This window comes from Euwallacea similis, chromosome 11, assembly GCF_039881205.1.
Source record: "Euwallacea similis isolate ESF13 chromosome 11, ESF131.1, whole genome shotgun sequence".
NCBI lineage: Eukaryota > Metazoa > Arthropoda > Insecta > Coleoptera > Curculionidae > Euwallacea > Euwallacea similis.
This window is the reverse complement of record NC_089619.1, coordinates 4,886,060-4,900,893: the sequence shown is the minus strand read 5'-3', so window position 1 is coordinate 4,900,893 and position 14,834 is coordinate 4,886,060. Positions and strand designations below refer to the sequence as shown.

Sequence of the window (14,834 nt, the reverse complement as noted above, 5' to 3'; positions counted from 1 at the left end):
GGGACACCGATTGGAGATCAGCGTGCAGCATAGAGGCGCGTTAGAGGGCAAAGGAAAGTACAAAGTTCATTTCATTCTTTTGAGAAGTTCTTTGTTGCCCTTGCAAACAACCTACGCCACTGACTTTAACGCATTTTAGTACTTTCATATTCACCCTAAAAGCGTGCTTTTGTGGCACTAAATAATATAAAAAAATTGAGATTACCTCTTGAGATTGCCTTCAGTTTCTTCGGCTCGCGGTTTCTCCCATATTCGACCCTAAGGCTAGGGAAAAACGGCAAAATAACATGGCGGTCTTGAAGAGGTCCACCTAACGTCGCTGAAATTTTTTGAAAATACTTTCTAAACATTCTAGAAATCTGAAAAAGAACTTGATATTCTTGGGGCCGTTTTGAGTTCTACCTGAGCGGTAAAAGAAATTTCTGACCAAATATTTAACGATATCTGACAACACTGCTTGCAAATCCCGGCCATTTTCGCCAGAAATTGACAATGAAAGTTGAAAACAAAAGCCAAATTTGACGTAGCCATTTTCCATGTTTATGCCAAATTGATGTTAGAGTTTTACTGCATAGAACGGTTCTCACATTTTAGAGAACGAATTCTTCGTACTTTCCTTACATTTGCATAAACCGTTCATCTCATTAAAATGCCGAGATCCCCCGGCGCAAGATTAACAAGGGTTTTATTGCACACCCCCCAAGTTTAACCGTTTTAAATGGGTTTCTGGTGGTTAGGTGCGCCCCAAAGGCCCTTTTTTAGATAATTACCGCGTGAATAATATAATGCGGGACAATAAACTGTGCATGGAGAAATTCTGGATTTTGCTGTTTTCGTGTATTCCCATATGGATGGAATAAACTTGGATCATGTGTGGATAAAGTCGGTGAATTGGATAATTCCATGGGAAATTCAATGAGGGTCCATTGCCGGGTATAAATCAACAACAAACTGAAACGCTTTTTTATCTTCCAGATGCAGTTCTTTCATCCCAAAACTATACCAGTTGGAAGGAATGTTTTATTATGCCCGTTTCGTTTTATTTGGGGTGGAAACGCAAGCAAAATAAGTTCTCTAGAGGACGCTTTTCTTAAGTCAACCCCATTGAAAATCATCTGTTAGCACCCCCAAGTTCTACGCTTCAGGTTCACCTACAGAATAAGAATCAGAATCGCTTCTTTCCGCGTTTAGTTCCTGGACCAAAGTAATTGAATTTTAATGAGATGAGATAACGGTGTCGAAAGATACGTAAAAGTGCGACATTGATGACATAACGGCAAAATAATTACATATCATCATTTAAAGATCTTTAATAGTTCTCCATTTCTCTTCCATTACATGTTTTGCGGCTAATTTATACACACGAATAATAATTAATCTTGGCAACAGAAAGCCGAAGTTTCAGCCATTATACCGCAGTAATTATACTACCCTCCGAAAAGGGCAAAAAGGGCTTTGAATTTGAATTAAGAGATAATATGATTGTGTAGTGTCTTAAGGAGCTTCACTGGTTTTTCTACGTCTGGAATTTGCAAGAAATAGATGGAATTGTTTAAGAAAAATGTACTATTAAGGGTTAAGAAACTAAGAGCGAAACATAGAGTAATTCCCACCCCAAGACAAATTCATCACGGAATATTTCTAACCTTTCAGATTTTGAAAGCAATTAAAGATGGCAAGGGAACTTCAAATGCCCCTAGAACTTCGTGAGAATAGAAGAACAAGAAAACTCTTAAGAGTTTAATTTGTTAAAATAAACTCAGAGTATCTCAGCAGCATAGAGATCTGAGAGTCTCAATGTTCAGTAGCTGTAGGGGATATTTCAAATTTTCTACTTTCCGGTAATAAATGAATCTACTTCGCAATGGCATTCAAAAAGACTTTTTAAAATTCTTTTCACTTTAAAATACGAAGAATATTTGTCATATTTAAATTTTAGTTAAATAATAAACTCAGTTCTCATCACTGTGCAGTGCCTCGTTGCTCAATTTGAAAGTTTACGTCTGCATTGGTGTATAAGAATTCAACTTTACGTTTAAATCTATAAAAACCAAACAATGATCGCAATTAATCGATCCTTTATGAAACGCCCCTGGATCTTAATATTTATACCAACTTTTCATGTTGAATGCCCTTGGTTTTGAAATATTTTTGTTTTTTCATGGCAAAAACTCTACTTTGCAGTGGTGCTCGAATATAAATTATATTTATTCAATCTTTAAACCTTAAAAAAACCCTATAGAGACGCCTGTGATTTAATATTCAAATCGATTGAATTTCTATTAATTTGAAGTGTCTGTGTAGCTGAAAATTCAGCTCTGTGTGGCGTGCATTAGAGAAACAAAACTGATTTCTATTGAAAAGTAGAAAGTTTAAATGAAAATTTTGAAATTATAAGCTCTTTGTGAGACGCCCCTATTTATTGAGATTTATATGATGTTGATATGATTATATTAATATCATACATAAACAAAACCAAGTTTCCAATATTTTTTAGCGCACAAACATGATTAAAAATTGTAGCTTGCTCTAGCTCAACAAGATTAAAAATATATTACTTCCTTATATGGCCCTATTCCAACAATGACTTTCATCAGTTTTCAATCGATATTTTGCATATATCTTGAGAGTTTCCTTCTAGATTCTAAAACGAAAATGCATTGAACCCAGGTAATTCCATGGGCGAACTTATGAAAGTTCAGAATAAATATTCGAAATTTATACCAGTGACTCGTAGCATGAATTATAATACATCAACTTCCAATTCTTTATCGTTCAAAGAATGAAAATATCGATTTCAAGTGCATGTGGTTGTCTGATTTATTCAATAAAAAGATTATCCATTAACAATATGAAATATCAGCGTCATGTTATTAATTTTTCTTATTGTCGCGTGGGCGGAATTTAATAAATAACACACCTACATCAGGCTTATGTGCATAGAGAAATGAGCAAATTCTTCGAAAATACTAAGGAAAATAATTAAAGAATCTTTGGGGGTCGGGTACACTCATTTTCTTCTTCTGCATTAATCTTCGAATATATTTTCCCTTTTTTGAATCGTTTGATGAAAATAATAAAGAAATTGGTAGGTAAAAAATATCTTAATGTACCAACTATCATGGATTTTTGTCTTTTATCCGCATGTAATCAATTAAACCGGACTTAATTGATTTAAGCGATCATTAAAGCTCTAAATCCGATTCATGTTGGATCGTTTTGTTCTGCATTTTGCAAAGTTGGGCGTCGACAATTCATAACTAAATCATGCGAATCAAGTCGTGCGGAATTTCTTTCACAACACCTTTTCTAAATTTTTGGGCTACGTTTAATTAATAAGCGTTTAATCGGGGATTTTGAGGAAAAATGGAGCTAATAAGGGATATTAAATTTGAAACTTGATATTTAATCTTATGGAAAATAACTTCCCAATTTAAATAATTCCCCTCGTCATAAAATTAATTTATTATACGATTTTCGACGGAAGTAAATTGCAAACGTTTCTTTCCAAGTTGATCTTCGGGAAAATACTTAAAAATGTGAAACGAAAAATGACATTATCGGAAATTAGCTCAGAATAGGCTTGAGAGTTTTTAACAAATTGTGTAGTTGGAAACAACGTTTTCTCCCTGAAAATATTTGATATAACATTTGTTAATATTATATTATATTAACTACATAGCATTATGATGAACAAATGCCAATCCGTTCTTCAAGCGATATCACTGAATTATTTAGATGAAATTGCTCATAAAACATTTCTTAATATTAAATCCCATTATTAAATATTTTGTTAACTTCAACTGAATAGATGAAAATTAGAATGCATAACATGAAGCGCATTCATTCATAGGAGGAAATGCAGAGAGAACAATCAACTTTAATTGGCATAGAACATCCTTAGCTGGGGCATTTTCTGTTTTTTATTTCAATATACATATCCGCGATTAATTTATTACTCATAATTTTCCAGTAGTTCAAGTTAACTCGAGTTATTACTTATTACTAAAAGAAAACTCATATTCACTAAAACTCAATAAAAGAAACTCAATTTGGTATAAATATCAGCGCCCAAGAGAGTATTACAGAGGGTCAATTATTTGAGTTTTCTCTCAGGTTTTATTGATTTGAAAAAAAAATTTGAATTCTTGATACAGGTATACCAATGTGAAGATTTTGAGCTTAATCCCTTATACAATTTTTTTCCTTTCGAGACAATAATCTTTATTAGGGACAGTTGATTTCTTAAATAATGTAAGAAGACACTAGTGCGGTAGTACTGGTATTCTTATTAAACTGGTCTAGCAGTCATAAACAGTCATTACTCAAACCCTTGCCCAAGGATTAATCATTTTTATAACTTTTTTTATTTCACTACTAACCTGAATTAATCTTATAAAATAATTGCATAGAAAATGAATTTCAAACGGAGGTCCAAGGAAATTTAATTATAGAATTTGTTAGAAGATATTTTTAATGTCAAGTACCAGTAAATTCTTTCCCAATACTACCCCCCCCCCCCCGTGCCTCTAAGTAACTTGTTTCAAGATGTCTTGAACCATTTCAGTTTAATTCGTTAAATAGTGGTGTTTGCCTTAGAGTCATTAGTACAGGCTAAATTCAATTTAGAGTTGCCCCCCTCCCTAAATCTATTTACCTGGAACCCCCCTTGGAAGGGTCATAATGTGTCGGATCTTTTTGCCATTTTCAAAAGCTTAAAGATAATTTTGGATTTGCTCCTACAAAATATGCAATAGGAATCCCAAATATTTAAACTGTAATCAAACATGTTTTGTACAGTGCAAACTAATCATCCAGCGAATTTGCCTGTGGCAAGTTTGTCTGGAAACAAGTTTGCTCAGATCAAAATCTAATTATTTCTCAAATCAAAATTTAATTAAGCCCTTTGAGAAATGTTGTTTCTGTGATTTAAAGTCATTGAAATTTCATCACTATTTTGCTTGGCAGATATAAATATTAATCACCCTGTCACATTAATTTCCCTTCCTATAGATCCCGAAAAATTTCCAACAAAGTTATTCATCTGTCTTGTACGCATTCAAGAATAATCCAGATAATTTTTCCCGTGCAATGACAGTCCTTATAAATGATTTTTTGGAAATATTCAATGCCAGAAAAGAGGTTTATAGCGCTTGAGGGAAATTATTGGCATTTTATGTGAAATCCTTGTATGTGCGAAATCATTTTTCATGTCTCGTAATGTAAGAGAAAAAGAACTGGAAATATAATAAGATGCATATTAGAAGGCGTAATGATGCGAAGGGTAATGGCAATTTATGAAACGTGTTCCTAAGGGAAATTTTGAATTTGACTTAAAAATCTTTACATCCTTTCACATCACACCTTTGTGGGATGAGCATGCTTCAGGTAATGAGAAAGATTAATATTTCGAAAAAACGTATCTGGAGATGTGTGTAAAAATTAATTTTGTTGAGAAATTCCTATCCCTGTTCGGTCAATAAAAATTTAAAAAATATATATTTCTTTAAAAAAATAACCTGAATTAAAATAAATTCAAATTATTCTTGATTTTCTTTTTCTTTCTCAAGTAGAAAAATCTCATTCGCTGCATGTTTCGTGGTTGGGTAGGCTAAAATATTAGAGATCTCCTGCCCCTCGTCACTGTATAGAACAGCGCAGTGGTGAGTCTCCAATTTTGGAAGTTTAAAATTCATTCGCAATATTTTCAATTTTCAATACTGCAATTAATTATCATCTCAGACTACTTTTAGACTGTTAAAATTTGATTCTGAATACCCAAACCCTAATGCCTCTTTACTTTTCCTCAATTCTTTAGATCCAAGTATTTCAACTTTCCATTTCTCAAGTGGCATCCCAATATTACTAATCCATATTTAACTAATGTTAACTGCATAAATCATAATGATTAACTGGCCGTTCACACTCCGAACTCGAGAATTGTTAATTAGGCCTTATTCGAGAAAAATTGCTCTGAAATGTAAATGAGTTACTCTTCCACGAAAAAAAAAAAAAAGTTTTATTTTCCTCGGATATAAAGCGAAATTATGCGGGAACATATTTGCCAAACATCTCTGGCATAATAAATTTGATGACATTGTTTTTGCGGAAATGTGTGAGGAGGAAATGCGGAATTTTGAAACCAAAATATATGCTGCTTTCTCTTGTTGAAGAAGACATTTTTCTCTCGTTTCGAAGGGGAAAGTGTTGTTCTTATTAAATATTTGGGTATCTACTCAGTAATAATGAAGGATTTCTGCAATGGATTATTAATGCACTTTGTTTTTATTCAGGCTCACCGTACTTCAATAAATTTCACAGTTGAAATGCTAGAGAATTTTCATATCAGCTAAATTCAATTACGAAACTTTCATTTACTGGCTAATTCCTTTCAGACATAACCTCTCTGAACTTTTTCAACGGATGCTTTTAAAAGTTGAAATTTAGAACATAGTTTTGGAATAGAATACTTTTATTATTTATTACTCTGCATGAGTCTGATATTGAATTAATTTGTAATATTCAGATTTAGAGAATCAAAAATACGCTGTATCATAAAGTTTTAGTTAAATTTCTTAATTTTAGAAAGCTAAAAACAAGTAAAAAAACATTAGAATCACCCCATGTGACAATAATAATGAGAAACAGAATGAAATTCAAAATAACCAGATTAAATTCCTAAAAAATATCCTAAACGAAAAAATCTGCATCGTTATACGGAGCGATGAAGGTTGAGAGTTTTGGAATAAATCTCCAAAGGTAAATACAGACATTTCGAGCCTTCAGACAACTTCTTATTACCCTAAACACGAATAAACCCCATTCAAATCCCTGGAAAAAGCGTGATTAAGCCTTGAGCTAACAAGGGACTTGTTGATTCTGATCTTGAGGGATAACCTCTCCTGGATCCTGGCGATATTTCAGTATTAAGAACGACTTGAAATAGAGAAAAAGCAAATTCGTTTATAATCCTCGATTGAAAAGCAAAGCGGACAGAATTGGCTTATTTTTTTCCAAATTTTCAGGTCCAGAAAATGTTATTTAATTGGAAAATCCACAGCAAGTAACAGTTTTGTTTAGCACAGTGTTAATCCTCGTAAAGCCAAGCTAAACGACAACTTTACTGAACGAAGTCTAAAGCCTAAACCATTAAGCTCCTGGATGTAAACCCTTTATTAAAGCTTCAAGCTGCAAGTGCTTTCTATTATGTGCATGGTGTTAAGAAATAATATGGGGTTTTCTTATATCTTTTGGGTAGGTAAACAATTTTTTTAAACAAAAGAGGGATAAAATAAAGGCCCCCAATAGAGGCGAAATGTAATTCTAAAGCAATAAGAGGATTCGTTTGAAACTTTTTCAAATTCTCTGGAGTTTACCAAATTAAATAACGTAATAAAAAGGGCAATGTGTTTGAGGAGAAATGTCACGCAATAATTCCAAGCTCTCAATTTTCGAAAAAAGGGCACGTGCAACTGTTATTTCAGGTTTTTGAATTAAAATGGTAATTGGTTAGATGGTCATCAATTCTTCCAACTCAGGCATGGTGCAGCTTTTATTATTCTAGATGGCGGAAAAAAGATTTATATGCTTGCACAATGATACACTTTAATTTCGGCCCTTCAAAAAGGAAAATGTCCAATAACGAAATTAGGATATTTTTATAAATAAATTTCTGTAGCCTTAAAAAATTTTCTATAAGAATGATACACACTCTGATCTTTTTAGTGCTAAACCTTCATTGTCAATTGCATACTATCCTCATTTAAAATTAACTGAGAATGACATACACTCTTCACTCAGGACTTAGACTACAACCCTTGTTAATTTTTTGTTTAAAAGAAAAAAATGAAGAATTTGCTTCAAACGTATAAAACTTATTTACATTTTCTATTATGAGACACTGGTAGAACTGAAATTGCTCGTTTATAAAGTGTCTCAAAACCCTTCACATTTTAATTAATAAAAGCAATATCGTGAAAACATAATCGAGTTAATGACCTGCATTATGACCTATACGTGGTAAACTATTAATTCAAATTAAATCTCTTTACCACACTCATATCATATTTTTCTAGTAAAATTGAATTTTTTCTTAACCGTCAAAAATTGCTTATAATCCAAAAGTATATTGTCCTCGATTGGTACATTATTCTGGCCCAAAAAAATTTAAGACAAGGAAAAAGTTAAACGAATTTGGCAAAAACTTTCCGTTTCCTTCTGCCGCCCGTAAATTGGTTTTAACCAAACTTTTGATCGAAATATAACCGAGAATCGATTCATACGTTTCCGGAATGGTACGATTCATTGTACTCCACTTTTTTTTGTAATTTTGAGGCTTACAATTTCCTTTCAGGATATTCGGAACAACCGAGGAGTTTTAAAATTTCGGTGAATATCTATTTTTATCAAAATGCTACTCGAATTTTTTGAATATTTACCTGGACTATATAGGGTGTTTCCTAAACATAAGACGCAAATTTAACGCGATATTTCTTGAGTCAAAATAAGAAAATAAGTCCTTATAAGTATGTGGACAGAATTGTTCCATTTCCGAAATATAGAGTCTCGAACTTTAGAAAAACAATCGATTTTTCACTATTTTTCAGAAAATTCTTAGGTCGATTTTTTTTTTTTTCAAGTTTAGTAATAATTGAATAGTGTTTCTTTCAGACAGTTTACACAATTTCAGAGGCATACTAAGAGGACTGCCGAACACTTTTCAAAATACCAGGCTTGTTTTTTTAACAACTAGCATTTCGGAAATTAAGCGGTTATAGACATATGTTTAAAGAAACTTTTGTTTTTATTTTGCCTCAAAGAATATTCCCTCTTTACACTGTGTGTTTAGGAAATACCCTGCATATTGTGTTATAATCAAAAACAGCTTTTGTAAAAGAACTTTTTATGCCTTTGATGTCTTAGCAAAGGGTTCCCCTAAAAAAATTAATAGGAATAAATTAGGCCAAGGTTGATTTTTTGCCTTGTTTTTTCGCTTGTTATTTTCTCTGTACTCTTACTAAAAGTATGGCGCAGTATCATACAGTTTTGAGGAATACGTTAAAAATGGAAACAAAACAAATTCCAACATGATAAATTCATTTATAACGAAAAATAGTTTCTCACAATTGCCATTTAGGACGATAATGGAAAACATTCCACGAGTTTCCAAGTATTTTGCGGTTTTGTTATTGGAATGTCGTTTATATCAGTCAAAGATGTTCAATAAAAACCTTTTCTGAGGATAAATTGTAAATTTAAATAGGAAGTTTGAATAAGAGAAATTCGAAAAATAAGAATCCAGAAAAGTGCAAAATAGCAAAAAACTTATCCAATCTAATTCCGATATGAAAATATAACTTACATTGGAAAATTACAATTTGTCGCACTTTCATATAATTTCTATAAAGCCTTAAAAGTTTTTTTTTTTTCATAAAACCTAGTTAGTTTTTGTAAAAGGGAATAGCCATTTAAAATTCTATTTCCTGTACCTATAGATTTTGTGCTTGTGGTTGTATTTGATCTCTTGATTTCTGTGGCACAAAATTAAGCGCAATCAAACAAAATAATATATTGTGTATTTGCGACTTTTATAACATTTATACAATATAGAATTTTTCGATGCGAAGTAAAATGGTGATTTGTGGTTTTCCAAAACCTAATTTATTATACATCATTCAAAGCAAAAACAAAATTAAAGGTGTTTATGTTTAAAACGAAGAATCTCGTTCATATCAACGATACAGTCTTGAAGTGTGTATCATAAATGGATTTACAAGTTTTGAGAACTTTGTTAAAAATAAAATTAGCAAGTTAATTAAGAACTCTTCCTGCTTAAAGTTTTACATCAACACCTCTATTGCTTGAGAATTTCTAATTATCCAGAGACATTGTGTAGTGTTTTCTGTAATTAACAGAAGAAATTTAACAAAAACAAGACCATTAATTCGCCTATCTGGAAAGGCTAAATTTAGTTGACTTTATATCAAATTACTATAACTTTGAAAACATTTATTAAGATGATAAGTCCTCCATTTCCTATTTATCTCCAAAAACTTGTGCATACAATAGATTTTTCTTCTCCAATCACAAATAAGTCGCTATAAAACAGAATAGATTTTTTAAGGACAAATAAGCGTTGGTCTTTGTTGTTAGGAAATTAACATTCTGAAGCATTAAATTACTGCAACTGCATATCTATTTGTATTGTTTCTTTTTTTATTTATTACAAAAAAAGAAATGTTCATGTACTTACATACAATATTGGTTTTGTCGAGAAATTACGAACGTAAATTATGTAATTTTATTACACAAAGAACGTGTCCCTTAGTTATCGTTTTTGAATGACATCTACGTATAAAAAATTTTAAAAATAGCAAAAACCGATAGGCAGCTAAAACCAACCAAATACTTAAGAGAATATTTCCCAACTCTAAGGAAACTCTGGAGAGGGGCAAATCTAACTTTTAAGTATCAATATTTAGGTACACCTTAGAATTCGTAAAACAAATTTTAAGGTATTTGATCACTTCTCGGACTTCTATATTGTAAATTTTTCCCTTGATGGAAGCGTCTTGGATACAAGTTCGAAAGAATTTTAAAAAAATGGACAACTTTGAAATATTTAATTTAAGCATATTTTGCCTCAGGCGTTGACAATGTAAAATATTAAGAATTGAAATTTCTTTCTCACACATCAAAATGCGGAGAGGACGGTTTAATCGACGAGGTCAGTCCTACATGTACTTAGATATCAATCTTCAGGGCAAGCTGTGCAGATTCACCGACTAGCTCGCATGAAAACTCTTAAAACTCATACGAATTGTATTTTTTTCTTACAGAAATTTAGTTTTCGAGGTACAAACAGAAATCGTTTTACGCGTGTTCCGATATAAACTATTTTACTTATTTATTTCATGTTTTTATAAATGGTATTTTATGGAATGTTCGTATGCGGTGCTGGCACTAGGCAAATATCTTTGAAAAGAGAAAATAAATAATTCAAAAATTAAACCGCCCCTTCCGCATTTCGCACCGTATTATATATAAATATAAAATATTTATATATAAATTTCCTTATGCGTCCTCTTCTCTAAAATGGCCCGGTTAGCCTTATGCGTACTGTATAGTTTTAAAGACTTAACATTCCTTTTTGTTCCTTAAAAAAAAGCTAGACGCGTGCCACGTTAGTCTGCAGGTTACCATCCGCTCACCGAACCAAAGCGACGTTCGCGCGTGGCTAAGCGAATGGATGGATGACCGCGCAGGTGAAAAAGGAGAGGAAAACTCACACACTGACCAATCACCGGACCGATCTTCTGCGACACCTCCGGCCACAAGAAAAACACGTCAGAGGGACCCATAAAAAAAGGTCAACATGAAAACAGCAGAAGAGTGCTTTCAACAAGTAAAAACAAAATCTCTGATGTTTGACGAGATAGGTAATATCCCTCAGGGACAGTTCCGGGTCGATGAAGGGAGGGAGGGTTCTTTCATTTCCGAGGTTTTTAGTGGGTAGACGCCTCGGCGAATTCCCACACTACCCGGCCGACAGAACGTCATCAGGCCGCGGGGGTGTTTTTCGAAGATTTTCCTCGCGATAAAAAAAAAAACGCTTTTAATATTTATATTTTTTATAAATAGATAATATTACGAAGAGTTTTCAAAGAAACAGCAGTTACACTTGAAAACTTTCCAATAGTACTTATTTCCAGAACTTTATTTTCAAGTCTCGATTTTGAACTCTTTAGTTTTTTGGATTTGCCGCGTAAAATAGAATTTGCTTAGTTATCGCAAAACACAATTAAAACTTAATTAATGTCCTGCAATGAATGCCCGTGAACTCTTCTTAAGGCTCCGATTTAATCTCGTCAGGATTCTTTAATGTAATCTGAATATTTCTACATGGGAAGCAACGTATAACGCTAAAACAGGCGTTAGGTTGAGGATATTGTCTTGCTTGTTTAAGTTCTAGTGTTGGTTGTTTTGCATCGAGCCTTGCGAAACTTAACAACAAATGGGTGTAATTTTCCACATGTAGATACCTTCTGATTGTAGAGCGAATAGGCGGAATATCCAATTAGCACGTGGCATGTGGGACAACACATTCCTGGAGCGTCTGTACAGGGTGTTCTCTCAACAGACGGGATAAATTTAAGAGAATATTTTTTGAGCGAATATAAGAAGAAAGGATCCTACAAACATGTGGCTGGAATCGCTTCGTTCAAGGAATACCTGGCATCGAAGTTCGGAAAAAATCAGTTTCCTCTGAGGAGACTCAATTTTAATTCGAACAAACTCGTTTCTTTAGCTGAAGTGTATGTTAAAATGATAAAATATGCACTTTCCATTGACACTTACATTAAAATTAACAACCTTCAAGTTTTGATTATAAACCCTCCTTTTGTAGTTTTGAATTGCACTTGATTGAAACCCAATACGTAACCAATCTCTAACATAGATATGACATCGAAGAAGATCCCTTGATGGCATTATATATGTACCAAGGCTCAGGTAAATTAACCCAATACTACGGCGAAATCCGGGTTGGGGTTGGATTAAAGCGAATTATGCAATCAAGGATATCCAGAATTCGATCAGAGTATACCGTTCTCATAAATATTCAAGAATAGAGGTTTGTCCAAGGCAATTAAAAGATCTGTTTTGAAGGTTTTACAACAAAGAAGAGGCTGTAATAAGAGGTTTAAATGGTAGAAAATTATTTACCGTAATCAAATTTATAATGCTTTTGCAGTCACAATGTAAAGCCTACACACCATGAATACAAATCATTAGCAATTTCCCTTTTCCCAAAGTCCCCTTATTTCCGATTATTATTCATATTAGCGTTAGAAGTTTTCAACACTTTTCCTGCACTCATATTTTAACACAATAATTAGAAATATTACAATATATTGAGTAAACTCATCAGAACCTGAAGATGTGATGTCTGCAAAGTTCGAAATTCTTCTTACATACATGAAACAATTTAAGAGTCACTTACCCTCAGTCATCTCCATTTATTGCTATTAAAGTTATACGATGAGATGAGGTAATGAGAAAACGATGCCCTTTTCCTTTCAAAGCAAAAACAAGGGTCTTTCAAACTAAGATAAAGGGCTTTTTACACGTCATTTCCCTAATATGAACTACCTCGAATTTATCTCTATCAGAAACCCTCCAGACAAAGATTCACTGGTGTTCCTGAATGAAAACTTTGTTTTTCATGTTCTTGTCTGTGCCAATAGTTGTGTCCAGATGTGAGGCATTAGGGAAAACTCGATTCAAATGATCACGTGTTACTAGGCGAATCTACAGTTCGAAATCCCAATGGTCTTTCTCCCTATCAGCAGATCCATTTTGTTGCCGTATATTCGTTTAATTTTCAGGACAGAGATCTTTATTGCAAAAAGCATAAAAATTCGCCCCTAGAGATGTTGTTTTCGGCCCATATCCGTGTTTGTTATTTCCCATCGACGGGAACAATGGGAAAGCTAACGTAGTGGAATGTAATCATTTTCAGCTTTGTTCCCACTTTTTTCAAGTTCAATGTAAAGGGGTTAAAAATAGCAAATTGGATGTAAAAACACCTTTAAGGTGTAAATTCAAAACCAAAAATAGAAATTTTTCCTCATATAAAATATTTTATGTAGGTATATTTATTATGCGCCTTTATTAAATTCTGGAGCTCAAATTAGATAAAAACCAGTCGCCACTGACATCTCAATCGTCAAAAGTAAAAAAAGAGTTTTTTACTTTATTTTAGATTTTTAGGACACAGATACCTAATGATTAAATCGAATTTTGGCATTTGTATTGAAATTCTGATGTCGAGTGCAAACTAACGGAAAATAAGACGCTACTGGCCTCTCAGTCCTCACAAAGGAAAAAGGTTTTTCGGGCTGATTTGAGGGATTTTAGGTTTTACTCCACTTTAGCTGAAGATAATTGAATTCTGACTATTTCATTGCCTCCCTGAGCTTCAATTAGCACACTCACTTCTCCATTGTAAGCAATTTTGACCCCGTTTTTATTAAAATACTTTCCTGCAATCTTCAGGAGGAATAGAACGAATCCTGAGAATCGTAAAATATGACGTTTAAACTCCATTTATTAGGACCAACTAGCATCAGGGGACGGCTCCGAAGGATCAAATCGAGGCATTTGCTAAATGTTTGTACGTAATCAATTTTAATTGAAAACTGATATCTATCAGCAAGTATTACGTATTGAAACTGAACATTTTTTTTGCGTAAATCGAAATTCGTTTTTGGGCTCCAATAATACGAGTTAAATTGGCACAAAATAATTCAGTTGACAGAGTTGAAAAATCCTCAAAAAGCAAAAATCTCAAAGACGATTAGGGAACGTGCTGAATTCTATAAAAGTGCAAAAACAATTTTCAAAGAGCATAAATGTTGTATTGACGTTGTGGGGACTCAAAGGTAATTTCTGATGCCTAAGTTGGATTAGACGAATACGCATGAAAGCTCAAAAATCAGGATTTTTTTTGTGTAATTACATGCCCAGACGGCCTTTTCAGACTTTTAACGTTGAATAACTCATTTACCAGTCCTGAATACATGCTCAGTCTGCTACGATATGAAAGGGTCTGGAAATATGTTGCGTGTACGGTCAGGGCCAGACAGAAACAAAAAACAATTTTCTATTTTTGATATTACACAAAATTTGGATCTGAAGAAGTTTATTCAAATTAACATAAAACAACATCCAGAGCAGGAACTCCGCGCAATTTATGTAATAAGGGAGCTGAGTGCAACTTTTGTTATTGCTAACATTGTTCGGTTGTTCTACGTTAAATTTTCCTTAAACTATTT

At 33.1% G+C, this 14,834-nt stretch overlaps 1 protein-coding gene across 3 annotated transcripts in view; it reads left to right on the top strand.

The window, feature by feature from the left end:
• The window catches only part of LOC136412005 (adipokinetic hormone/corazonin-related peptide receptor variant I-like), a 38,687-nt gene that overhangs the window by 11,481 nt on the left and 12,372 nt on the right, over nt 1-14,834 (top strand). The gene's annotated exons all lie outside the window — the stretch shown is intronic.